We start from the raw sequence: 8,311 nt of genomic DNA, 5'->3' as shown, positions 1-8,311 counted from the left end.
GGCGGTGGCGGCGGCGGCGGGCGGGGGAGGGGGTGGGGGTGCAGGGGCGGCCCCGCGGGCGGGGGGGGTGGCGCACGGCGCAGCGGGGTCCCGGGCGGGGCGCAGCGGGCCGCGGGGCTCCGGGCGCGCTCCCCGCGCTACTCCAGTGCCATGGTGCGCCCGCGGAGCCGCCGGGTTTAGAGCTGGGGCTGGCGGCGGAGGGATACGCGCCGCCTCACCTCCCGAAACTTCCTGACATTTGAACCCCGCGGCCCGTATCCCTGCGCCGGGATGCGCCGCCGGCTCCACGTCAAATAGTGCCGTCCCGCCCCCCCCGCCCGCCCTGGGGCTCCGCGCCCCCGGCCTGTGCCCCGCGCCGCGCCTGGCCCCGAGCGCAGGCCCCGGCGCCCTGGCCCGGCCGGCCGCCCCGTGGGCCCCTCGCAGAAGTTTTGATCGCCTTCGAAACAAATCCCTCTGCTCCACCCCCTTGAAAAATTGATTTGGGAGTTTGGGAGCGAAGGCTTTCTTTTTTCTCTCCTGCCTTCTTTATTATTAATATTTTGTAAAGCTCCAGCGCTACGAGAAGTGGCCCCGAGCGAGGCCAGACTGCGCGGACGGCGGGGAGCGCGGCGGCTCCGCCAGGGGACGGCGCCGGCCGGGAGTGGACACTCGGGGACCCCCGACTGTCGGCCGAGGTAAGTCGCGGGGGCTGAGTCGGCGTCCCCCGGGCGGCGGCGCCTGCTCGGGGCGGCTTGATCCGCGGAGAGGGCCGGCTCCCGGGAACGAAGGATGGGGGCGGGCAGAAGGCGAGGACGACTGGTCCTGAACTCGTCCAAGGGGGGCCCAGGCCCAGGAACGGGGAGTGGCCCAGAGTGTGGGTGAGGGGTCTGAAAAAGCTCCGGGCCTGGCAGAGATTGGGCGGAGGACTGAGCCGATGGGAGGTTGGGGCCCCGGGATCGAGAATGGGGTACACTGGGCCGACAAGGAAGGGCAGGCCTGGGTTCAGGCGACCGAGAGTTTAGAGGACAACTAAGGCTGGAAAAGGTGTCCCCGGGCAGGGGCAGGAGACATGGGCAAGACCCGGGCCTCCTAGGGTTTGCAGTGAGGGGCGCTGGGAGGGAGTGGTGGCCCCAGGGTAGCGGCTCTAAAGAGGTTAGGTTGGCTGCCAAGATCGGCGTCCTTTGGCGGCCCGGGTGCCCGGTCAGGGGTCGCTGGGACGCGCGGATCAAGGACTGTGCCCTGACCAGCCTGGGCAAAGTGGGCCTCGGCAACGGGACGCGAAAGGCCGGCGAGATGGAGCCTAGACTCCCGCGCCAGCCGGGCCTGGCACCCGCGTCCGGTGCCAGAGGCCACTGCGTCGGACCGGCTGTCTGCGGCCCGTGGTCCCCACCGACGCGCGTCTCACCGGGGAGCAGGGGGGCGAGTGCGGCCCGGGGTAGCAGCGAGCTGACCCCCGCGATTCGCTGCGGGGCGGCCCCGGCCCCCCCCACGGAGCGAGGCAGCGGCGCGGAGCCGGGCGGGGGCGGAGGGCATGGGGGGGCGGGTCCCCTGACCTCGCTGGAGGCGAAAGGGCGGATCGGATTTGGAACCTGCGGGAGGCTTGGGTCAGAAGTGGCTCCCTGCGCCGCGAGGCCCCGCGGAGGGGCCCGGCTTTGTGGAGGATTAGAGGCTCCCGCCCCACCCTACCTGCGTGTGTGTCGGTGGGTATCTGTGTGTGTCTGTGCGTGTCGGGCCCCCGCCTCTGCGGCTCTTGCCTCCGTGTGCACCTTGGCTCTGCACACACAGTATGTGTGTCCCCGCAACCTTCCAGACTCCCAGGGGGTGAATCTGTGGATCTTTGTCTGAGTTCCCTGCACCCGTGTGTGTGTGTGAATGTGTCGGTCCTTCGTGTCTGTGTCTGGTGCGTGTGTCTGCATCAGTCCGTGCGGGGGCCTAAGTCTTTGTGCGTGTCTCAACCTCTGTATTGTGTCTGCGATCCTTTTCTGTAGGGGTGTCTCTGTCAGCTTTGCGTATCTGTGCGTATCTCTGGGGTTCTGAATGCTTCTGTGTGCTAGCGTGTCTCCCAGAGTGTGTGTGTGTGTGGGGGGGGGGGGGGGGGGGGGCTTTGTGCCTTCTTGTATTTCTAGGCGCCTTTGTGTGTCTAGGTCGGGGAGAGTGGACGAGTAAATGTGGAGTTTCTGTCCCGCATCTTGGTCCCCTCTTTGCTTAATCTGGAAACCCCAGGCCTGGACCCGCGAAGTTGGGCCTGGGCCTGGGCCGCCTTCTCCGGGCATCTGGGGCGGGGGCACGCCTGCTGCAGGGAGAAGCCGGGCGGGCAAGGCTTCGGCGCTCAGAGCCAGAGCCCCGAAGCGCGGAGCCCGGCTCGGGACCGGCGGGCGGACCAGGCACTTTCTGCCCTCTGCTGGCCGCGGTCAGTCCCTGCAACCGGGGCTGGGCGACCACCACCAGGCGAGAGAGTCCTCGTTCCAGGCCCAGACCCTCTCCCTCTGCTTTAGGGTGCACATGGGAATCGTCTCCAGTCACAGGCCCTGCACCCCCAACTCCTGGCGCAGGGTTCCATCCCCTCCTCACCTTCCCTGTGCCTGGCCTCTCCTATCCTACAGCTCTCCTTTCCCCCTCCTTGGTTGAATTGGCCCTGCGACCTGGCCTCCCAGGCTTCTCTAACTCTTGGGTTGGCGTCTAGTGCCGATCCGGGGCCGCTGGCTGTGTCCAGAGGCGCATTTCCCCGACAACTCAAAGGCCTGATCTCACGGCAGGAGGACTTGTGGGCAGTCCCACTCCGTGCCGCGTCTGGTCTGTCCTGGGGCGCATGGATTCTCAGCGCCTCTCCCGCGCTCCTGCCAGTCATATCCCACGCCACCAAGGCGGATATAGGGCGGTCTGCCGCGATGCGGCCCGCGCCCAGGTAGAGGCGCTGGCTCGGTGGACGCCAGAATCTGGCTGCCTTCTCTGATCCGGGGTGGGGCTGCTGAGTCCACACCCCTTGGGCCCCTCTCCATGCCTTCCCCGCTGTCCATTCATTCCCCCTACACACACACATACACACACACACACCCTCCCTATAGGCCCCGTTCCTTGCCCTTTGTCACTCCTTGTGTCCCGTTCTCCCTGCTGAGTTGGCCAGTCTCGGGTCCTTCGCACGCAGACGCGCAGAGGCCCCAGGTCTCTCTAGCACAATCGGGGCTCCCGCGCCTCTTCACCGCTTTCGTTGCTCAAGAAGCGGCCAACCAGACGGCACAGCAGGGGCCGAGGCCCAGAGCCGGCTCTTGCCCGCAGGCGGCGAATGGCACCTTGCTCTGCCAGGCTACCGCGGGTGCGACCTGGGACCCGCAGATTCTCCCGGGCGCCTCCGGCCCACGACGCAGGGGCCGCTGGCTCTGCGCAGGCGGCTCCGGGATGCTCTCCCGCTCGGATTTCAGCGGCAGAAACAGCCTCGGATTCTCTCCATCTGGGGAAAGACTGAGTCGGAGGCTCCGAATCACTGGAAGAAGCGAGAATGGAAAAGGAGGCTCTGGGGCGGGGGTCCCGGCTCCTTCCAGTCTGCGGACGCCCGGGCTCCATTGAGCCGTGCCCTAGGCCCTCTCCTCTGCGCTACGCTCTTCCCTCGAGCACGGCTCTAGGAGTTTCCCTCCCCCACCCCCCCCCCCCCTGTCCATCCATCCCCCGGCTGTCTGGACTGTTTTGTGCTTCTGAGCAGAGCCAAAGCCACGCTGCCCCCTCCCAGTTTACCATCCCAGCTGGAGGCACGGATCTGGGGCAGCGCAGGGTGCAGTCCTGGCCAGGTTCGGAGGAGTGGGAAGACAAGGACCAGGAGCTGCGAGTGTCTCTCCACTCTGCCCAGAGAGCCAGGGCTGCAGAAAGCCTGGGCCGTCCCACGCTGCCCCGGCGCCATCAGCCCTGCCGAGCCTCAGATCCTCCAGAGGCGGTCAGACTGGGTGGACCAGAGCCGTCCTAAGCAGTGGGCCGGGTTGGGGGCTGATATTACTGGGAGGTGGCCCCGGGTCTAGGGTCCAGGGAGAACCACACTGACTCCGGAAGTGGAGCGGGAACACCCAGAGACAGCGCTGGAAACTTTCCAGCCAGCGGTGACCATGTTATGCTTTTTGGACCCCAGCGTGGCTGGATCCCCAGAGCACGTGGGCCAAAGAGTCAGGCCCCTTCTCAGCTAGAGATGGCCATGTGTGATCGTCACAGAGTAACACGGCCACCTTGCCGCAGCGCGGTGCAAGCGTCTGTGGTCTTGCTGTGCCGGTGGGAGACCTCACAGCGACCTTGAACCCAGGTGGAGGCCCACACAGAGTGAGGGGATAGGGCTCAGCTGGGGTCCTTTGAATCAGAACTGGGAACTGGTTCTCTTTCCCATTGGAGTTTTCCAGCCTGATGGGAGAGGGGCTGCAGGGAGACAAGATTTGTGGCAGAATTTGCTGGTGAGGCAGAGCTCGGGCTCTGAGGCTGCGCACAAGTGTGTGTGTGTGTGTATGTGTGTGTGTGTGTTGTGTGTGTGTGTGCGCGGCGGGGAGACAGCCAGCCCCAGCAAAGCCCCTAAGTCCTTCCTGCAGCTTCCCCTTCAGTGAGTAGGGGTTCTGGCCACAGACCCATGACTTTCCAGCGCAAGATCTGTGTCGTTAGTCATGGGATTCCTCCACCCTGGGTCAGGAGACTGGGCTCCCTTAGAGCCCAGGCTGCTATCAGCTCTCAGGACTGGAGCTCTGAGGGAGACGGTGCCCTGGCTGGGTGGCCCAGTGCTGAGGTCTGGCAGTGGCTAGGAGTGGTCAAGAGCAGGTCTTGGGGAGGTACCCAGATCTGGTTCAGGATCTGGCTGTGGGACTTCAGGAAGGTCCTGTCCTACTCTCCGCACTTCAGCTTCCTCATCTGTCCCACAGGGTTGTGGAGAGGCTGAAATGTAAGTGCTCACCACAGCACCCAGCACCCTACCAGGCCTCTATACATATTTGGTAAATAATTGGATGGACACTTTGGGAGGCTGAGGTGGGTGGATCATGAGGTCAGGAGTTCAAGATCAGCCTGAACAACATGGTGAAACCCCCTCTCTGGTGAAAATACAAAAATTAGCTGGGCATGGTGGCACGTGTCTGTAATTCCAGCTACTTGGGAAGCTGAGGCAGGAGAATTACTTGAATCTGGGAGGCAGAGGTTGCAGTGAGCTGAAATTGCACCACTGCACTCCAGCCTGGGTGACAGAGCAAGACTCTGTCTTAAGTAGTAATAATAATTGGATGGAAGAGGGGCCTTGCTACCAAGACTTGGGGAAATCACAGCTCCCTCCTCCTCCTCCAACCGGGGCTTAAGGGCAAACAGAGCCCCTGGGCTCTCCAGGGCAGGTGATGCTCAGCTCCAGACAACTGTGTGCTGGGCATGGGAGACCTCCAGGCAGTGCCCAGAGACCTGGCACAGCCTTCACCACTGGCCCTGCTCTAAAGCCTGAGCCTTCAAGTAGCTGCTCAGAGCTGGACCCTTGCAGGCACACAGAATTAGGTGCGTTAGACCATTACATCAAAAGCAACCACGTGGGATTCTCAAGGTGTCACTTATTTTTAAAATGTATTTTCTTCAAGAATATTTGGCTTTCTTGCCAAATGGATGGGCTGGAATATTTCTGCAGCCTGTCTGGAACCAGGGGCTTCCCCAGCTGAGGACCGGAGTGAGAGCAGAGAAGGCCCAGGATTGTATTATTTGAAATCATAAAAGCCACATTAAGACACTAAGAATAACTCGCAGAAAGACATTTTCTATAAATTGGACACAGAGTCACAAAACCCAGAAAGTTCCTTGGTCTCTCTCTCTCATGCGCTCGTGGCTGGGGACAGGGACCCAATGTGAGACTGGGGCCAGTGCCCATCCTATTTGATCTTTATCTTAAATCCACTTCAAAACGCTGTGGCTTGGCGGATTGAAGGTTCGCCCCTTCCTGTAATGATTTGGTGTCTAGTAATGTTTTTATGAGTGTGCAAATACATGCACTTGATGAGCATTTGTTTTGGTTAGTACCACTTTATCTTAGGAGGTGTGTGCATCTCCTGTTGGCCCTCAGAAAAGAAAAGAAAAATAAAACCAAGACTTCTGGACCAGGCAGAGGGGTGGAGCTGGGGCAATTCCACTGCCAACCACGGCCCCTGTGATGTCAGGGGCTCTTGGGCACCAGTGACACTACCAGTTGAGTTTGTAGCCTTTGAGTTTACCTCGTGGGGGTGATCAGGGCTGGCAGGTGGGCTTGGTGAAACCCAGATTCTAGGAAGCCTTTTTTGGAAACATAACTGGGTCTACCTCTTTTGCTTTTTTTTCCTTTAAAGACAGTCTTGCTCAGTCAACCAGGCTGGAGTGCAGTGGTGTGATCTTGGCTCACTGCAACTTCCTCCTCCCAAGTTCAAGCGCTTCTCCCACGTCAGTCTCCCAAGTAGCTGGGATTACAGGCACCCACCACCATGCCTGGATAATTTTTTTGTACTTCTAGTAGAGACGGGGTTTCGCCATATTGGCCAGGCTGGTCTCGAACTCCCAACCTCAGGTGATCCACTTGCCTCAGCCTCCCAAAGTGCTGGGATTACAGGCGTGAGCCACCACACCCAGCCTGAGTCTGCCTTTTGATTACTGTCCTCTGGGCATTCTTGGTAAAGTAAAATGTATAATAAGGGTGAGTTTTGCGGGGACTTTATGATTTAAGTGACAGAGCTTATCTGTTTCTCTAGAATGTGAGCTCAGCAGATCTGGCCGAGAGGAGCTGTGGCTGTCCAGCCCTCTCTGAACAAGGCAGCAGGGTGGGGCAGGATGGGCGTTCCTCCTGTGTGGCTGAGGAAGTACCCGCCCCACTAAGGGGGTCAGGGGCCAAGAGCACCTGTGCCTGCCTCATGTCTCCAGCCCAGAGTCGGAAGGCAGCCTGCAGGTGTGTTCAGCTTGGCCTCTGTAGATAGTCTTTCCTCCCAGCACTGCAGCCTTGATTTGTTTTAAAATTATTCTAGCATTTTTATTGAAGTATAATACACATGTAGAAAAGTGCACAAAGCATAGGATTACAAAGAGGACATTCCCATGCTACCAACACCCAGATTAAGAGAGAGAATGTTGCTGGCTTCCCGAAATCCTTCATGTCCCCTCCCAGGCACCACCCACCTCCCTCCAAGGAAACCACTATCTTGGTTTTGCCAGTTTTGAATTTTATATAAATGGAATCATCCTATATACTCCTTACCATACTTTAATCATGAGATTTTGCATGACAATTTTGCGTGGATTTTTCTCCTGAATAATCAGAGGAGGTCTGATCACTTTGGACCCTCATTCCAGCAGCCTGCCGACAAGCTAGACCTAAATTTTTCCCTTCCACCTCCATCCCAGGCAGGACACCCACTGGATTCCGTTTGCCAGGGAGCATTTGTCTTGGTCACTCCAGCTGTCAACGTTCTTTGGCTTCTCCCCTGGCCTTCAGCCCATCCCCAAAAGGGATCACTGGATGTACACTGGGGAACTGCATCCAGAACCTTCTCTCACCCCACCCCTCCATCTGCATCCTGTACCCTCTGAGGCAGAGCTCAGGCGAGGAAATTGGCACCTCAGAGAGGTGAAGTCACTTGCCCAGGGCCACACAGTGTTGTAAAGGTCAGATCCTGGATTCAAACCCGACTGGCCTGACTCCAAACCCCAGGCTCTTGTCATCTCCCCACAAGGCTCCCTCGGGCATCCAGACCCAGGCGTGAACAGACCGCTCCTGCCTCCTTCCAGTGGGGAGGAAGCTGGACTTTTTCCAAAGGAAACGCTGGGAAACACAAAGCCCCAAACAGAAAACAGGGCAGGGATGGTTCCCAGGCCCTGGCTGCCTAACCTTGGGTGATGCAAGTCTAGGCTGGGCTAGGCTGGTCTGGACTGGTGCAGCCTCCCCAGATGCGTCAAGGGAAGGTGGCATCATGCCATGCACTGAGTGTCCACCATGGGCCAGGCACTTCATCTGTCATTCCCCAATACTCACAATGTACCCGTGAGGTTTGTATTATTATTTAGCCCCATTTTACAGATGAGAAAACTGAGGTTCAGAGAGATTGAATGTCCTGCCTTAGACCACAGTGTCTGAGTGGCTGAACTGGGTTTGGATGCATTGAGAATGGCTTCCATGTCATGACACTGTGCTGCCCTGACACTGTGCTACCCTGGCCCTGTTCTTCTCCTTGGCCTGCCTCTCTTCTCGAGCGACCTCCACTCTCCTGTGGTCGTGAAGCTGTGACCAGGCGCTTCACCTTGGGTGCATAAAGATTCCAGAGTCTGGCTGGCCTGGCTTGAGGTTCAATTGCAGGAGCCACTTGCAAAATCACCAAGTGGCTCC

At 59.6% G+C, this 8,311-nt stretch overlaps 1 long non-coding RNA gene across 1 annotated transcript; it reads left to right on the top strand.

Moving 5' to 3' along the window:
- The first annotated feature begins 398 nt into the window (after window positions 1–398).
- On the top strand, window positions 399–5,803 carry LOC111533518. Its single transcript, XR_002728891.1, has 3 exons — window positions 399–674; window positions 4,863–4,934; window positions 5,603–5,803. It is a non-coding gene; the product is annotated as an uncharacterized LOC111533518 (long non-coding RNA).
- The last annotated feature ends 2,508 nt before the right edge of the window (window positions 5,804–8,311 follow it).

This window comes from Piliocolobus tephrosceles, unplaced genomic scaffold (genome assembly GCF_002776525.5).
Source record: "Piliocolobus tephrosceles isolate RC106 unplaced genomic scaffold, ASM277652v3 unscaffolded_15500, whole genome shotgun sequence".
NCBI lineage: Eukaryota > Metazoa > Chordata > Mammalia > Primates > Cercopithecidae > Piliocolobus > Piliocolobus tephrosceles.
Note: the sequence above shows the minus strand (reverse complement) of the source record. Positions and strands in the feature narration are given on the sequence as shown.